The following is an 18,366-nucleotide window of genomic DNA, read 5'->3' as shown; positions in this document are numbered from 1 at the left end:
CAGGGGAGATGCTCGGGGAAGAACGGCATTGGTCCGGGTTCCATCAGCTGTAGTGTGCAGGTGCGGGCGCCATCTTGGATGAAGGCTTCTGACTTCTCCATATTCCCACCTTGCTCTCATAGGTAGCTGAGGCTTCGATGTGGGGGCCATCTGGCAGCCACCTCTGTCACCTCATCGACCACCAGGGTTGATTCCGTTGATACGGCTGGCTAGGAATCATCCTAGGTCCCCATCCTCCCTCCCCCGCCCGCTCCATGCATACCCCTCGCAAAGCGCATGCTCAGTCAAAGAGGGCGACCTTCCCTTAATGGAGGAGAAGCTGTCTTCGGCCAAGGGTGTAGGAGTAGCTGAGCTCTCCTGCTAGAACCTCCAAACAAGCTCTCGAGACAGATGAGGCTTTAGCAAGCAGCTTTCAAAGTCCTTTATTTCGATGCTGGAGGATCAGACCAGTGACGGTCCTGTTTGTATTAACCACATGCCCGTGCTACTGAGGTAAAGCTCTTGTCTGACAACCTAATTGTTGGCATCTGCAGTAAAGTTAGGTTGGCCAAATTATACTGAACAAACAACACAGCATCCCCCAAAGGAGACTGAACCAGGGACTTCCTGTATCCCAGCTAACTGGAATTACAGCCCCCAAAATGAGTCTTTTATTTTTATATCTATGAGTATCCTGTCTGCATGTCCATTTGCATGCCAGAAGAGGGCATGAGATCACATTATAGTTAAGAGGTGCCATGTGGGGTTGGGGATTTAGCTCAGTGGTAGAGCGCTTGCCTAGCAAACGCAAGGCCCTGGGTTCGGTCCCCAGCTCCGGGAAAAAAAAAAAAAAAAAAAAAAAGGTGCCATGTGGTTGTTGGGATTTGAACTCAGGACCTCCGGAAAAGGAGCCAGTGCCCTTAACCACTGAGCCATCATCTCTCTCGCCAGCCCCCAAGACAAATCTTTATAAACCAAAAAAAAAAAAAAAAGAAAAAGAAAAAGAAAAAGAAACAAATGGCAAAGGTAAAGGCAGCCTCGTAGAGGAGAGACAAGCCCATTGCCACGGAGATATACCTCAGCCCAGCCAACTCACTCTCCAGAAACCCACAGATGAGAAAGGACGCTAGTCCTGTTTTTACGAAGCACTGTTCCTCACTGTTAAAAATCTCTTAGGGAGAATTCCGTCAAGCATTCCCTCCTGAAGTGTATTTGTCCTGTAGATAAGCAAAGATGTTGAAGGCCGGGACAGTTTGACTCCTCATCTAACAGCTGCCCTTCCCTGGTATCCTAACGGCCTTGTACGAGGTATGGGTCAATCAGCAGCCAATCAGATTCCCCATAGGCTCGCACAGAAGGCTTGAGGAAACTGTCAGGTGCTGACAGCTGCTGACTGCTGAAGCCTAACTCAGCCCTTGGAAGGTAGAGCCCCAGTCTCGTCCGTCCGTACCTTTTGCCATCTTAAGACTCACTGAACTCTAGATGTCCTTGAAAGCCTGACCGGAAGTAGCTCATTTCCCCCTAGTGACCTAGCAGGACCAAGATCGATATAAACACAGCCCGCACTCTGCGTGCAAATCTACTGCATTTGGTGGGGACACCCCTTTCCTGCACAGGAGTAGCTCACATCCTTTGCCTCCTCCCCACTTCTTGACTTTAGCTTGTTTTTGCACGGCCCTATTTTGAGTGCTGATATTGAAGCTGCCACTCGCTCCACTGCTAGGTCCTCCAGCCACGTTTTTTTTTCCGTGGCTTCACCTCTGCCACTGACACAACTGCCTGCAGCTCCCACGATTCTGCACCTCCTTGGTTCTACCTCTTCTGTGGCTCTGCGCTACTTTATTCATAGAAGTATCTCATTCATGGGAGAGGCAACCCCAATGGGCGCTTGATGGGACACTTCACGCATGCGCTGGACGGGACATGTCGCGCATGCGCTTGGTGAGACAGGTCACGCACGTGGTGAAGAAAGCCGAAAGCATAGCTATGATGGCCAGAGCTCTAGGTGTTAGTTCTCTGCTGCCATTAACTGGTCATGTGACTCTGGCTTTGAGAGTAATATTCCTTCCTTACACAATGAAGCAGACTGATGGGTGGACATGTGCGTCCCTTATAGCTGGGGAGGTTGACTCGGCTTTAGGACTGGCTAAGGAAATAGTAAGGAGGCTGCGAGGAGCCCCGGGAAAGGGAGAGGGAGGAGGGGGAGCTAAAAGCTCAGAGGAAGGAAGGACATGCTGGGCTAATGGGATAATTGGATAATCTTCAGAGCTAGGGGCTGCCAGGCTGGGGCCAGCTGTTAGAAGCAGACACAGATATCACTAACAAAACAGGGTGCTGGTGCAGGAAGCCGCTTGCTGAGCGGTGGGGGAGGGGGACACAGCAAGAGTCAGAGGAGAGGGTTGGTGGAGGAAGATGGAGGGAAACTGAAGTCCTGAGAGGACATTGAAGACAGGCCCTTAGGGAGTTTGTATTCTGAGCCTATTAAGTAAGGTGACAGTTGGGGACTCTGAATCCCTTTCTGTACCAGAGCTTATGGATTTATCCTGGCCTCAAGGGTGTCCTGGCCACCAAAGACTTGTAGACACCATGCACCTGCCCAATGGGATCACTACAAATGGAGCTTCTGTTTGACAATATTGCTGGACTTTTGTAAATAATAATTTTGGATGCATGGCTCAGGGAATCTATTTCAGGTGCATACTGGGTCTGTGCTGGGCATAGAACAAAACATGTTCCAGAGAGAGTCCCAGGGTACAAGAAGGGACAGCTAAGGGTAGTGAAACCATTACATCGTTCAGGACAGACTTTCCTGGACGTTATTGTTTATTACAAGTGTTTTAAAAAATGTCTGCAGTGGGAACCGGAAAGCAGAAACATCCCGGGAGAAAGGTCTCAGCCGAGAACCGCCCACCTCCCCTGATTGGTTCTTTGAGGCTGTCCTTGCGAGTCTCTAGTCTCTGCTGGATACCGTGGGCCTGGAGGTTTGATGTTGTCCTCGTTTGCTCTTTAAATCAGGCTGCCCCAGTCACACCAATTGAACGTTAGACGTGAATACAAAATGAAGACATGACTGTCCCTAGGTGTGGTCTAGATGGTTTTTAGTCTAGCAATGAGGGAGAGCGCAGCCAGAAGCATCTGGCAGATTCCAGATTGAACCGAGCTGTAAGAGCAAAGAGAAGTGGGGAGGGCAAGAGAGGAGGAAGCCAAGGGAGGAATCGGGAGCCAAGAGAAGGGCCAAGAACAAAAAAGACATGTAGCCAAGATGGCTGGCTTATATAGGAACTAGAGAAGCTGGGTGAGGGATGCTCAGGGGTTAGAGAGGTTTAGGGTAGGTGGGCATGTCGACCAGGATGACCCTTTAACAGGTCCTCGTGATGCTTAGAGCCTGGTAGCCAGTGTCTGCCGTGATGCTTTAGCAGGCACTTCCGGTTAGCCATTTGTCGCGGGGTTTCAACGAGATCTAAGGATAAGCACCTGATCTGATGCTGCTATGCTAACTACTACTTCTGTCGGGGTGCTAAGTTATTTCACTTCTGTTTTCTGTATGCTTCATAGACTCACACGTTTGAAACTAAAAGTACAACCGTTACTAGATGGTTATCTAGACCATACAGAGATTTCCGAGAAAGGGCAGGGACAGAACTAGGAATAAACAGATGCGAAATTCATCGAAATATCAGAACAACAGGAATTTCAGAAGCTCAACAAAGAAATTGAGGAAAACGTCCCAGAGCCAAAAAGTTATGAGTTTTCAGTATGAAAGGGACACCGAGGGAGACCAAGATGATGGGCATCTCACAGTGACATTTCCTAATGCTGAGAGAAAGAAATCCTGCAGGGTTCTGCACAGAGTCAGGGCTCAGAATGGCTCAGGTCTCAACAGCAGTTCTGGAGGCTCCCAGACCATGGGCCGTTCTGGAAGATAACGGCCACCCTTTTCTGAGGCAGGATGTCTTCTCACCTGTAACCGAGCATTAGCTACCCTCAGACGGGCAAGACTTTGCATATCCGGATTCTCAGGAAGCTCCCGCAGCACGTATGCCCTGAAGGAGAAGGAAGGGGGGAGAGCACACGGTGAGAAAACATGGAATCCAGGAAGCAGACAAACATCACAGGAAGAAGGCAAGGGAATTCCCCTGGTGATGGTGATTGTTGTTTTTGTGAAGCATGGTATGATGGGAGTGAGTACCTCAGCGGGCCGTGCCGATGCCTCTCCACGAGTAATCACCATCATGTGACAGGCCTAGTACAAAAGGAAGTTTATGGGGGGAAGGGAGCCAGGGAGAGGGGCGGGAACCTAGAAAGAGGTAGGGGCGGAGAAAGGGACAGAAAAGGACAGAGAGAGGAGAGGGAAAAGGCAGCCCAGGGACACGTAGGATGGGGGCGGGAGGTGGGATGGAGAGTAGATGGAGAGGGGGAGGGGATGTCCTTTTGGTTAGGAGCAAGGCTTGTACCTGGCTGTTGCTAGGTAACTGTTGGGCGGAGCCTAGAAGAAAGCTAACAATGATGGTGATGGGAAATTCCAGCAGGGTAGCCACAGGTCCTTCCAGTAGGAGCACAGGTGCTAAGACAATCCCCGAGAAAATAATGGGCCGAAGTTAGGTGATTAGAAGGGCTGCTGATAAGAAACATAAATGCTTGGGGAAACAAAATAAACCAAAAACATGGTGTAGAGGAAAAGCCAGGGTAGTTTCTGCGCAGTTTTGTTGTTATGAGAACAGAAATACCAACAGCAAGCTAAGGAGATTTGGTGAAATGCTTGCCCCAGAAGCGTGAAGTCCTGGGTTGTGACTTCCATTACGTATGTAAGAAGCTGGCTGTGATGATGACCTGTAATCCCATAGCTGAAGAGGTAGAGACAGAAGGATTTGAGGGGCTTGCACAGTCGGCCACTAGGCGAGTGTAGTGGGGGATCCTGCATCAAAAGTGAACGTGGAGAGGACTGGAGAAATGGCTGCGAAGAAATTAACTGGATACAATGTAGAGATCGAGAGATGGTGGGGAGCCCAGCCCCAAAAGATACATAGTTACATCTTAGTTTCTGCAGCTATGGCTTTTGGAGGAAGGGGAAGGATAATGAGAGGCAGACCGCCAGGAAGTCTGCTGTGAGACAGTCTCTCCTAAAACAGCTACATAAATAAGACTGGAACAATAACAATAGCAATGCGGGTGTTTACAAGAAAAGGGGGACGTTTCACAGGCTCCCACTCCTACACAAAGAACTACAGGCAGCTGTTGACTACTGGGCAAGGAGTATTAGTATCTCCCCAGAGGTGAGACCCATTTGACTCTCCAATGCAGTGATCAGCCTTGAAACCATTACTCGCAAACAACAGAAACAGACTCAGCAGGTCATACACACACACACACACACACACACACACACATATATACGTATATATATACATATATATATATATATATATATATATATAGAGAGAGAGAGAGAGAGAGAGAGAGAGAGAGAAAGTGTGTGTGTATATAATTAAAAAGAGGCTATCAAATTGAGAATGTGAGTCCATGGGAGAGGTGTGAAGGAGGGGAGCTAGGAGGGGCTGGAGAGAGAAGTGCAAGGGAGAAGCGATGTAATTATATTTTAATTTAAAACATTTCTTTAAAAAGGAAAACAAGCTGAACATGTTATGGGAAGCAAGCCAGGAACTATGACATGTTCCTGCGTGTCTTAGAGTTTCACTGCTGTGAACAGACACCATGACCAAGGCAACTCTTTATAAGGACAACATTTCACTGGGGCTGGCTTACAGGTTCAGAGATTCAGTCCATCTTCATCAAGGCAGGACATGGCAGCATCCAGACTGGCACGGTGCAGGGGGAGCTGAGAGTTCTACATCTCCATCTGAAGGCTGCTAGCAAAATATTATGACTTCCAGGCAGCTAGGGCTAGGGTGGTAAAGCCCATGCCCACAGTGGCACGCCCACTCCAACAAGGCACTCCCTGGGCATATACAAACCATCATACTCCATGAACTCTGCTTCAGTTCCTGCCTCCAGGTTCCTACGCAGACTTCCTGCCTTGACTTCCCTTAATGATGGACTGAAATGTTGAAATGTAAGCCAAATAAACACTTTGCTCTCCCAACTTGGATAGGATCATGCTATTTATTCAAACAACAGGGAAGCAAATTAGGGCAGGAATCCAAGGTTACCCTAGCAAGCTGAAGGCTAGCCTGAGTTAATGGGACTGTGTTGAAAAACAAGGCTTAGGCAAGTAGTTCAGAGGTACAGTTCTTGTCTGGCATGCTCAGAGCCCAAAGTCAATTCCTAGCACTGTGAGAAACAAAAATGAATTAACACAACAGCAGGTTTGCATGTTTGAGTCCCGCCTCAACTACCCTGTGGTATGAGCCTGAGCTAGCCCCAGATTGTCTGTCATGGTATGGAAAGAGATTCCCTCAACTTTAGGCAATTTCTGTTATAGTTAAAATATGTTAGATGTTGCACGTCGAGGGAATATTTTTCAAGCTTTAAAATGCCACAGACTGTTAACCTGTTTGTTAAGTAACACATTCATTGGCCCATCCACATAACTCATTGACAGTTGTCTCCCAGTCAGATACTTGTGACTTGGAAAATCAAACTTAAGAACCTGGAAAGGTTGGTAAATTTCGAAGGCAGAACAAGAGTAAGAAGCGAGTTTTAGAATCAAAGGTGGTCAGCGTGCTGAGAGGCATCTCAGGCTGAGGAAAGGCAGGTAATGTCAAGAAGGAGCAGAAAAGGCTTGGCCGGGGGTCAGAGGCTTGAAGGGCATGGGAACCCACATGGTGTATTGCCCCACCTCTAGAGGAGAGAGAACGAACTACTTCTGTTCTTGAAGACTACAGGATAGTCCGACAACATTTTGATGGTAAGGATTTTGTTCTCTCTCTCTCTCTCTCTCTCTCTCTCTCTCTCTCTCTCTCTCTCTCTCTCTCTCTCTCTGTGTGTGTGTGTGTGTGTGTGTGTGTGTGTGTGTTATAACCCTAACCCAGCTCTACACAAAAAACTGAGAGCAGATGTGGCTCTCCCCAGGGAAGACAGAGCACCAATTGTTTGTTCAGTGTCAAACAATCGTGAAAACATAAATACAAGTAACATTATATGAACTCAATAGGTTAGAGTTAGAAATATATACATACATAAATATATGTATACATACATACATATAATAGCAATTGATTTAAAAAATGACTTTGAAGGCAAGCAGGGGGAGGGGTAATATGGGGGAGTTTGGAGGGAGAAAAAGGAAGGGAGAATTGTAACTAAAATACAACCTCAAAAGTAAACAAAAAAGGAAAAGCAAGCCAGAGTGCCATTAAGGGAAAGAAGAAAGCCAGGTAAGCCACTTGGGAGGCAGAGGCAGGTGGATCTTTGAGTTCCAGGCCAGCCTGGTCTACAGAGTGAGTTCCGGGACAGGCTACAAAGAAAAACCCTGTCTCAGAAAAGAAAAGAAAAGAAAAGAAGAGAAGAGAAGAGAAGAGAAGAGAAGAGAAGAGAAAAAAAGAAAAGAAAAGGAAAGAAAAAAATGAAAAGAGAAAAGGGAAAAGAGAGAGAGAGAGGGGTGGGGGGGAGAAAGAAGCAGTAACAGTAGCAATTGGGAGCAAATCTGCACAAATGGGAAACTCTCCTACCCTTGCAGGATAATGAACGAGGGAGCAGGATTCTCACTCAGAAACCGGCCGTTATGGTCTCGTTGATGTCTACTGGAAAACTCACATCTGTAAACCCTGAGCCCCAGCACGATGGCATTTCAATGACAGGGTCTAACGAAAGTAACTAAGGTAATATTATAAGGGTGGGGCCCTGAGGAGCAAGTGGACCTGGGTGTTCCTTCCTACAAAGGCATTTAATCCCTGCTTCACCCTACATAGGATGTACGCATTCATGTCCGACATGAAGAAAGCAGTTTGGACAAGCAAGGACTGTCTCTTTCATCAAGGATCACCTCCGGGGTAAGCCATGCCTAAATCTGCCAGAGAAGGCCTCTCTTCCAGCCCCTCAGTACTTTCCACATTTACTCAGAAACAAACCAGACTCTGTCCCATGCTGTGCTCAACTGTCCCCTTCCTGCCTGTTGCATAGGGAAAGCACAGACCCACAGACAACTCCTCAAAGTCTCCAGCAGTGACTGGATACACAGGAGATTAAGAACACAGGGATATCCTTTGCCAGCCCCTGCTATTTCTCACCTGGGGAAACACAGCCTGGGACCCCCTATCTTGGACCACGGTGTCTTCCCTGAGTGGTGTCCCACCGGTGAGGCGGACACACAGCCCAACAGAGCCCTGATCTAACAGCATGTGGACCCTTTAGAGACACAGGGGACACAAGTGCACAGAGAAGAGGCCACGTGAGGACACAGAGCGCAGCCATGACACCCATAAAAAAGATACCTCAAGAGAAGTCAAACCTGCTCACACCCCCATCTTGAACTAGGAGCCCCTAGAACTCTGGGTAATAAGTGTCTGTGGTTTAAACCACCCCTCCTGTGCTGTCTCCTTATGACTTCATTACCCAATTAACTTACATACTGAGGGTGTGTAGCTATACAGACAGAGTTCTGGGAAAGATCCAGGCCAAGAGAGGGAGAGGGAAGTTCTGCCCACTGGTCAGGGTCAGTTGTTACACTAGAACCCAGCCTAAGCACAGACTATGTCCCTGAGCCTTTAGGGTCATGGAAAAATCAGCTGTCTGCTCTCAAACGCCACGTGTGCCTTCTTGTCTATGTATTCCAAGCTCAGCAGGCTGCCAAGTGTGTAAGGTTTCGTCAATTGGGTTACGCAGGCATTATGACTAAGTCTCAATTTCCAGCTTCACGACGTGCTGGGTGCTTGAAAAAAAAATGGTTATTTAGAAATAAAGGACATGGATTTCACATCTGTATTCAGTCGAATGCCCTTACACACACACACACACACACACACACACACACACACACACACGGCCTCGCTCTGTAACTGCGAGACATGACCCAAGGATAAAATTTAATTCTCTGGCTTCGGCACTGAAAACCCAGTCCAAGGTTGGCCAGTCAATTGCTACGGTTGCTTGTTAACCTCCCACTAAGTCACCTCTTTTTTTTTTTTTTTTTTTTTTGGTTCTTTTTTTTCCGGAGCTGGGGACCGAACCCAGGGCCTTGCGCTTCCTAGGTAAGCGCTCTACCGCTGAGCTAAATCCCCAGCCCCCTAAGTCACCTCTTTACAGAAGAGCATGCCCTTGAAATCTTTCCGACACGCGTGTGTATATTTAAATCTTACCCATCCGGCAGGATGTGGTACAATCTCCTGTGACAGACCCCAGTGGTCACTGTCTCTTGGCGGTCACATTCCTATTTGAGGATTATAAAGCTAGTTAACTTTCTTTGAATAAAAAAAGCACAGATAGTTCCTTGGTTTACAGCAACATCGAAAGTTGGGAATAGCATGAAGCTGAAACGCGTTGCAAACGCCCACCCTACTGAATTGTGTTAGCCTACAGACGGAAATCATTCGACACAAAACACATCTGATGCATCTCAGGTCACACAGTGGCCGTGTGTGCGCTTTTCACACCACCTCAAGGGTGAACATTCTAAAACCTGTAAGTCGAGGACTGTCTGGAGAGCAATAGTGGTAGGTGGTGTTCCCGAAATGTGGTAGGCAAAGGTCCAGGGCTTTTATCCTGGTCACTCAACTATTTCACTGTAAAAAAGTTTGAGAGCTGTCCTATAGGGAAGCCTGCATCAGGGGATCCAAAACCTACAAAAGGATCTCGTCAGTGAGCTTGACACTGGATTCCCTTTAACCCCAACCAGCCTTTAGGATGGGAGGATAACCGCAGGAGACACTCCCAACCTGAGGCATCCAGTTCTTGAACCTAGATTCTTGACCACAGAAATGGTTGGATAATACATGTTTGTTGTCTGAAGCCACAGATATTAAAGTAATCTGTTATGTGGTAATAGTAACCAACGTGCATAATGGGTGACAAGCAATAGACATTGGAAATACAAGACCCGGCAACAATTCTTCCTCTGACTTCCTGCCCAGAACAACCTTTGCCTGACTTGAATGTGACAGGGCTGTCCCCACTGGTCACTTTCTATGCCATTGTTGTGTCTTGCAACCTCTCTTGGGTTTGTCCTTTAGAGTAATTAGAAGCCAGGAGCCGCTCAAGTTCCTTTTGGCCTTTTGCTTGAACAGAGCAGGTGTTTGGGCAAATAGATAGAGAAGTTGTTTTTGAGAAGTGAATCATGTGCCAGAAACGAGCTGTTTGCTCGTGTTTGGAAGCTCCCTGACGGAGAACTTGAGGAGCGACATTGGAGCAGATGTTCAGTCTGGGAAGCACTGGCTTCTGTCTTTAACAAAATGAGGCTTCAGGGGCAAACACCAGCAGCCAGTCCCCCTTGCGACTTGTTCCTGGCGATTCCGCCCTCCTGGTGGGCAGCCTAGCCTCCTTGGCAATTGTGACTGGCGACAGAGAGAGCAGCTCTTGGACACTTGAGGTCACTTGAGAGGAGAGGAAGCCAATTATTTTCTCAGGCCTTCTTGTCTCAAGGTTATTCTCGTGGGGGGGGGGGGGGCGTCTGCAGCGGGACTGGCTGAAGCCTGTTTCCTACACGTAGCTCCACTTATTAAAACACAAATCACACACACACACACACACACACACACACACACACAACAAGCCAAGCAAAGGGAAGAGGAGGGAAAGGGCCAGAGAGCAGAGTCACTGAGAGTTCAGGCTAAGAATAGAGAGGGACTCAGAGAGCTGCTTGGCTGTGTAACCTCCTGCAGGGACTTGGCAAGAGGCCAGCTTGGCTCTGGCGGTTCTATGCTTTTACAAAGAAAGAGCCAGACGGAGAGGCAGGAGGCTAGGTACCAGGCTGGGCTCTGGAGTTATAGAAAATCATAAGCTGACGTGAGTGCTATGGTCCTAGGTCCTCGAGAAGAGCAGCCGGTGCTCTTAACTGCTGAGCCGCCTCTCCAACCCTTGGACAACAAGACTTTTTAACCAAACTGGAGAAGAAACAGAGGGTCACAGAATGATTTTATTGATGCCAGACTTTGTCCATTGAGGGGGGATTCCATGTCCTCGGTGAATGAGGGATAGCTACAATCTCCATCAACTTCAAAGTCTGTGATCAACCATGGGGGCAGCGAGGAACACTTCTAAGTCCAGTTCCCCTCACTCATCCTCCCTGAATGGCATAGAGCAATCCAAGCAGCCACCAGCCCATTGGGGGTGTACTGTATAGAATCAAGCACCTGAATTCATGTCCATTAGATTTTACACTTGTGGGCAGAAAGGACTCATAATCTGGGGGATAAAACATTTTATCCTGAGTGGGACAAAGTGGTACACACGTTTAATCCTGACACTCAGGAGGCAGAGGCAGGTGGATCTCTGTGAGTTCAACGCCAACCTGGTCTACTTAGCATGTGCCAAGACAGTCTGTGCTACGTAGTAAAGCCCTGTTTCAAAATGGGGGGAAGGGTGTTATACCAATCTGCGATTGCAACTTTTGCGTCCCAAATACTCAAGTTGATACATTAAGAGTTATGTGAGTGCTGGGAATTGTCAAGGGGACAACCTAGAAAAGGTTAAGTCTAGCAGATGGTCTTCCTGGAGGTGGCCCACCATTTTTGGTATGGTCTGCAGTGGGTGAGCTCTGAAAGGCAAGGCCCCAAGAGATTGTTTCTGGCAGCTGATATGCCTTTCCTGTTACTATTACATAGCCTAAGGATTCCTGAGCATTAGCCTACCCCATTGATCAGATTTTCCTGTAGATCAAAGATGAGCTTTCATGAATTAATGCTGTTTAGATGAATTAATGATTTCATAGAATTCCTCGTTTGGTTTAAACCATTTTAGGAAGAAAGTTTTCAAAGATGGTTTTAGTTATTTTGCTAGAAAGAGACAATAAAGTTAGAAGCAAGAATAGAACCCCCCACCCACCCACCTATTGTAAGTAGTAAGTAAAGGCTGCATAATAAGAAATACAACGAGCTTACATAATTATGCTAAAAAGAGATATAGGCTTGGGACAAAGTTATGTTCAAGGAAAAACACTCAGGTCCAAGGATGAAGCCACAGGTGTGCACTGTGATAAGGCAAGGCTATGTAAAAACTATTGCTTTGAACTTATAATGAGCTTACAGTATGAAACACTGATTTGAACTTGTTATTGTTACCTTTCTGTAACTCCCCTTTTATGTAACATTTTATCTCTGAGGTATTTCTTTCTCATAGAGAACTTTTAGTCTAAAGAGCTGTAAAAAGGCTGAAAGCAAAAAGAAGGGGGAGGGGGTGTAACTGGTATATGTGTTGTCTGCAGAATGACTGCTTTCCTTTCTTTTCTCTCTGGTTCAAAAAGAGTCAACGAGCTCCAAGCCTCTCACCTGGCTAGCTAGAGGCTTCTGGATGACAGAGAAAGGAGCACTAGCAATAAATCCTTTTTTAAATTCCCCAGCGCTTATTTAAATATTAAGAGTTGAGTTTCTAAGCACGTGCTGATGCACAGAACAGTAACAAAGAGTTAAGTTTCTCCCGTGCTTATTCAAGCACAGAGAGTTAAAGAAAAAAAGAAGCCAGCAGTTTTCAGCCACAGAATAATCAAGAGAGTGTTAAGTTTCCAAAAAGCTATCAGTCCCCAGTACACTTAGAGAGAGTTACAAGGCCAGCAACCATCAATCTTTTCTCGTTCATCCAACTTTGTGTTCCACCTCACCTCCATACCTCAAAAGGCTGGGGCAGGCTCCCAGCAGGGAATCCAACCTGGGTCTGATTAACAACGATAACCCTCGACACACCCTAATCTTGAACCTAGTAATATGGAGCTGTGAACTTGTCCTATAAACAGAAGGTTTATGTAAGAAGAACATTTGGAAATTTGGGGGTTGGAAGGGAGACCAAGGAAATTTTGTTAGGAATAGACACTGAGAATGTCCCTGAAGGTTTTTGATAAACTGAACAAGGATATCAGGATACAAAGCCCCATTCTTTCCTACTAGACCGGACAGATTCCTGGAACTTGTAAGATACCCCAAACCAAGGGGTTGGGGATTTAGCTCAGTGGTAGAGCGCTTGCCTAGCAAGCGCAAGGCCCTGGGTTCGGTCCCCAGCTCCGAAAAAAAAAAAAAAAAAAAAGAAGTGAGGAAACATGCAAGCAGTGGACTCAGAGGAAAATGACAGACTAGCAGTTAGCCAGGCTCCTAGTCAGACAGAGTGACTTGGGGGACCGTGGTAATAAAGGTGGCGATTCTCCAAGATGGCTGGTTTCTTCCTCAACCTCCTGACTTGAGACAAAAGTCTAGCGGCTTAAAACAAAGGCCCCCGTAGGCTTTTGACTCCCACCAATAGGCCCCTGCTGATGAGCCAGCCCAACAAGTCCAAAGCTTGACCGGGACATGACACATTGACTAACACTGAGGGGTTGGGGATTTAGCTCAGTGGTAGAGCGCTTGCCTAGCAAGCGCAAGGCCCTGGGTTCGGTCCCCAGCTCCGAAAAAAAAAAAAAAAAAAAGAAAAAGACAAAAAAAAGATACCCCAAACCAGAAGTGGCTAAGTCCGCACTTCAACCCACTTTCTGTCAGGGAACAAAACATTTCCTGATGATTGATTCTGAATCTTTGGATTTGGGACCCTGCTGATGACAGGCTTAATTCAGGCATCCATCTTGCCCCTGAGAGCTGGTTATATAATTTATAAAATGGGGGCATTCAATGACACCAAACATCCCACTGAGTATCCAGAAGTACTGGCAAAGGTTTATTCTCTATAAGGGTTTATAATGTTTTATAATAAACTTGATGTTTGCTACTTCAAAGAATGAGCTGTGAGAACCTAGGCAAGTTGCCATGATTTCCAAAGTAGCTACATTCTTTTACAGTATTTTTTAATAAAGATAAAACTAACACCCACACATAACTTTTAGAAATAAAACACATTATAATTGCATGCAGAATGTACGAGAAAAGTTTTGACTATAGAGGAGAGGACGTGTTTGCTTAATCCCATGACTTTAATCAATGCCAGCCAACCTTACATTTTGAAAGGGTAAAATGGGTAAATTTGCAACCTGTAAACTTTTGATCATCATGTTAAAAACTTATGTAGTATTCTAAAAAGCATTGAAGTTTACGCATTTTGAATGCATCAGTCATGTGGTTCGTGAATGTATCATGTTTCATTTTATTTTTTATTTTGTTTTGTTTGATTTTTAAATGACATCTGGTTATACCTAAGCCCCCTCCCAAAAACTCATGTTACTCCTGCCTTTGCTCAAGATTTACGATAGAAGGTATGTTCCAACCCCACTCAGCAGAGCAATACATTTTTTTTTTTGACCTGAGGTAGAGTGGTGCTCTACCACTGAGCTAAATTCCCAACCCCAGAATACATCTTAATATATTTCCATCCCAACCAAGAACTTCAGGCCTCCTCTAAAGACAGCTATTTTTCTTGTTTTCTAGAAATAGTTGTGGCATAGCAAATACTTCTTAAAATATATTATATATGTTTACTTTAATACAAATAGAAAGAAGTAATATTCTGTTCTTTGCTTATTTAACAGTATGTTCCTTTCTTTTTTTTCTTGCTTAATAGTATGCCTCTTAGATGATGTGTAACATTGTATACACATTTGTACTTTTTGTTTCATTGTATCTAGAATCCACCTAAGCACCTAGGGGCTTATGTAAGGAGTCTCTAGATTGGTGAACAAGGTGATCGTTTCTAGTCTTTTACTAGAAAACAATGTTGTAATAAACATCCATTCACTTATGATCCTGTTTACAGGTATGAATTTCTCACCTATGGGATGAATTCACAGTTACACGGTGCAAGGTCCAAAGTTAGGATATGTCCGAGTTACTGTTGTTGAATGAACTTCCATCGAATCTATATCAATTTACAACCCTACCAAGCACCACTGTTTTAACTTGCCCAATATTTGAGTGTCACGCATAATTCTAGGCCTTGGAGGACACGGTGATTAAACAATGAAGACAATAGCAAACGCCTTTCCTAACGGAACCATTGTCTTGTGGGAGAGAGGGTAGAGGAAAAGGTAAAATAAGAGCGTACTCTTCTGTCCTCCAGTTAGTAAACCAATGATGAAAAAATAAAAATAAGAAAGGTGACGCGGTCCTGCCAGGCTACCCAGGTTGGTCTTGAACTCTGGAGCTCAAACGATCCTCTGCTTAAGCCTCCTGAATAGCCGAGGTGACAGATGTAGCTCACCATTGCAAGTCAAAGTCTAAGTGGGTCGTTAGGATGTGAAAGTCTACGCTTCCGCCTCCTCGCCTGTAAAGTCAGCCGGTAACGGCGCACACATCAGAGACTGTTGAAAGAATAACCTTATACTGGACAACACTGTGCCCCAGGGAAGGACAGTTTGGCCACAAGAGGAAGGTATTTTGGAGAAGTAACTATGGAGCAACCAGAACCCGGGCCCCCTGAGCCTGTGCTCCATGCCCTCGTGAATACTCCAAGGGACCAAGAGCACTCAGTTCTCAACGAGCACTGAAAACGCAGAGCAGAGGGGGAACCTTCTAGAAGCAGGCTGCCTGACTCAGGCCGAGCCTGCTGGGGCTCACGAGACATCCACTTCCAGGATGGTGCTCTCAGCCAAAGGCAACAAGCTTGCTGGCTGTCGCTGGCCCATCTGCTCCGTTGAGACTCTCCCAGAGCCCGGACTCCCATTGGCTTCGCGCCAAGGAAACACTCGGGGCGAAGATAAGCAGCTCTTGAGTCGCAGCTGTGGAAATACGCAGACCCGGAGGAGCACGCGCATCTGTTTGCCTGGGCGAGACTCTCAAGTGGGCCGCTCTCCGTATGTCCTTGTCTCACCCGGTGGCACCTCCTTGTCTGTCCACAGTGAGATCCCTCCCTCTCTCTCTACCCGTCTCTCTCTCTACCCGTGTCTCTCTCTCTCTCTCTCTCTCTCTCTCTCTCTCTCTCTCTCTCTCTCTCTCTCTCTCTCTCTCTCTCTCTCTCTCTCTCTCTCTCCTCCCCAGAGCCCCGTCCTTGCCTGGGTTCGAAACCTTCCTTCAATAAGAGACCCCTTCCCTCTATTCTTTGTACTTAATGCCAATATTTTTATTTCCAAGAAGTAGTAAATAAAAAGAGGGGTATCAGGCTGGAGAAATGGCTCAGTGGTTAAGAGCACTGGCTACTCCTCCAGAGGTCCTGAGTTCAATTCCCAGCAATCACATGGTGGCTTGCCTCTTAGAAAACAAAGTTTAAAAAAGGAGAGATATCTTTGGCCTGAGCTAAATATTATGTAATACACACATGCACCAAAATATCACCTGGTGCCATATATATACATATATATATATGTATGTGTGTGTGTCTGTGTGTGTGTATATATACACACACATATGTGTGTGAGTGTGTGTGTGTGTGTATTTTTAAGGAGACATCCATACCCTTTCCTGTTTGATTCTTTAGCACAGGCCACCCTGGAATCTGCACAGCCAACAAAGACCTGTGACCATCACACCCCTAGAATCCATGTTCATAACTTTATCACCACTGACTGGAGCCTAGGGCATCCATACATTTGATTAGGGACTTGGGAATAATCTATGACAATTACTAACTACACCATTAACCCTGTTGGAGAAACAGTTTGAAGCCTAAATTTTTCTTCTTTGGTTGATTCTTAAGTTGACCCACAGACCGGAGTCTTAGTTCTTAGTGCATCATGGGTATAGTAACATGGATGGATGGATGGATGGATGGATGGATGGATGGATGGATGGATGGATGGGGTAGGTGGGTGGGTAGACGGATGCATGGATGGATGGATGCATGCATGGATAGATGGATGGATGGATGGATGGATGGATGGGGTAGGTGGGTGGGTAGACGGATGCATGGATGGATGGATGCATGCATGGATGGATGGATGGATGCATGGATGGATGGATGCATGCATGGATGGATGGATGGATGGATGGATGGATGGATGGATGGATGGATAGGGAGGGTGGGTAGATGGATAGATGCATGGATGGACAGATAGATAGATAGATAGATAGATAGATAGATAGATAGATAGATAGATAGATAGATAGATAGATAGATAGCAAGTGGTTGGAGATGCTTAGCATTTTAGTTTGGAAAAAAAAATCTACCAAGCCTGCTTGGATTCCAGTTCCTGACAGAACAGTATTGTGTCAGACCTCAGGAGTCCTCAAGGCAATCTCAGCAGACTGATGCTGGAGAGAAGCCATCATTTTGATGGACTTCAGTGACTTTCCGTTGAGCTGTGGGAAAATTTGACTGCTGACTCTGGCTGAATCATAGCCCAGAGGTCTTGAATCTACGATTCTCTCTGAAAATTCTTTTCCCAAAGTATAAACCTGGCAGACTCCAACTGGTGTAGTATTTTCTTTAATTATGTATCTAGTGTTCTCTATGTCTGGCAATTTTTATAGGTTCTTGTACTGGATAGTTTTATGTCAGCTTGACACAAGCCATTTGAAATGGAGGGAACCTCGATTAAGAAAATGTCTCCTGGTCTTTTTATGATCAGGCTGTAGAGAAGCCTGTCTCGAATTTTCTTAATTAGTGATTAGTAGGGAAGGGCCCAGGCCATTGTGGGTGGTGCCACCTTTGGCCTGGTGGTCCTGGGTTCTGTAAGAAAACAGGCTGAGCAAGCCAGTAAGCAGTGTTCCTCTGTGATCTCCACATCAGTCCCTGCCTCCAAGTTTCTGTCCTGCTTGAGTAACTGGGCTGACTTTCTTCAGTGATGACCTACAATGTAGAAATGTAAGCCAAATAACCCTGTGGTGGTGTGAGTGAAAATGGCCGACAAAGACGCAGAGAGAACGGTACTTTTAAGAGGTGTGGCCTTGTTGGAGGAAATGCGTCACTGGGAGTGGGCTTTAAGGATTCAAGCCAGGCCCAGTGTGATTCTCTCTTTCTGTTGCCTACTGATCCAGATGTAGAACTCTCCAGCACCCTGTCTGCCTATTTGCCACAATGCTTCCCATCATGAGGATAATAATGGACTAAACATCCGAACTGTAAGTCAGCCCCAACTAAACGTTCTCCTTTATAAGACTTGCTGTGGTCCTGGTTTCTTCACAGCAATAAAAACATAATGAAGACACACACTTCCCTCCCCAACTTCCTTATGGTCATGGTGTTTCTTCACAGCACTGTAATCCTAACTAAGTTTTTTTCATTGATTCCTTAGAACCATCCAGTAGATGAGGAAGTCAATCTACAAACTATGAACTAAATAATTTGTTCCTGGTCACACGGCTTGGGTGTGAGGGCTGAGATTTAATGTGAGCTTTCAAACAGGCATGAATGTCACCGGTCACCCATGTTGCTCGTTAATAACTTATATATTAATGTTCTCCATTCTCCAGTAAAAAGACACAGACCAACAGA

At 46.0% G+C, this 18,366-nt stretch overlaps 2 long non-coding RNA genes across 12 annotated transcripts; one reads left to right on the top strand and one right to left on the bottom strand.

The window, feature by feature from the left end:
• The first annotated feature begins 40 nt into the window (after positions 1–40).
• On the top strand, positions 41–18,030 carry LOC102556392 (uncharacterized). 11 transcript variants are annotated; one of them, XR_015645713.1, is made up of 5 exons: positions 4,025–4,101; positions 6,782–6,844; positions 7,616–7,757; positions 7,848–7,928; positions 14,755–16,168. It is a non-coding gene; the product is annotated as an uncharacterized LOC102556392 (long non-coding RNA). The 11 variants fall into 11 exon arrangements; XR_015645715.1 differs by lacking the exon at positions 14,755–16,168 and adding an exon at positions 10,895–13,084; XR_015645720.1 differs by lacking the exons at positions 4,025–4,101; positions 6,782–6,844; positions 14,755–16,168 and adding exons at positions 49–492; positions 17,910–18,030.
• Positions 2,785–4,229, bottom strand: LOC147998581 (uncharacterized). Its single transcript, XR_015645706.1, has 3 exons — positions 4,169–4,229; positions 3,941–4,022; positions 2,785–3,139 (listed from the first exon to the last, which is right to left on the bottom strand). It is a non-coding gene; the product is annotated as an uncharacterized LOC147998581 (long non-coding RNA).
• Positions 18,031–18,366: the final 336 nt, after the last annotated feature.

This window comes from Rattus norvegicus, chromosome 20, assembly GCF_021556685.1.
Source record: "Rattus norvegicus strain SHRSP/BbbUtx chromosome 20, alternate assembly SHRSP_T2T, whole genome shotgun sequence".
NCBI classification, from domain to species: domain Eukaryota; kingdom Metazoa; phylum Chordata; class Mammalia; order Rodentia; family Muridae; genus Rattus; species Rattus norvegicus.
Note: the sequence above shows the minus strand (reverse complement) of the source record. Positions and strands in the feature narration are given on the sequence as shown.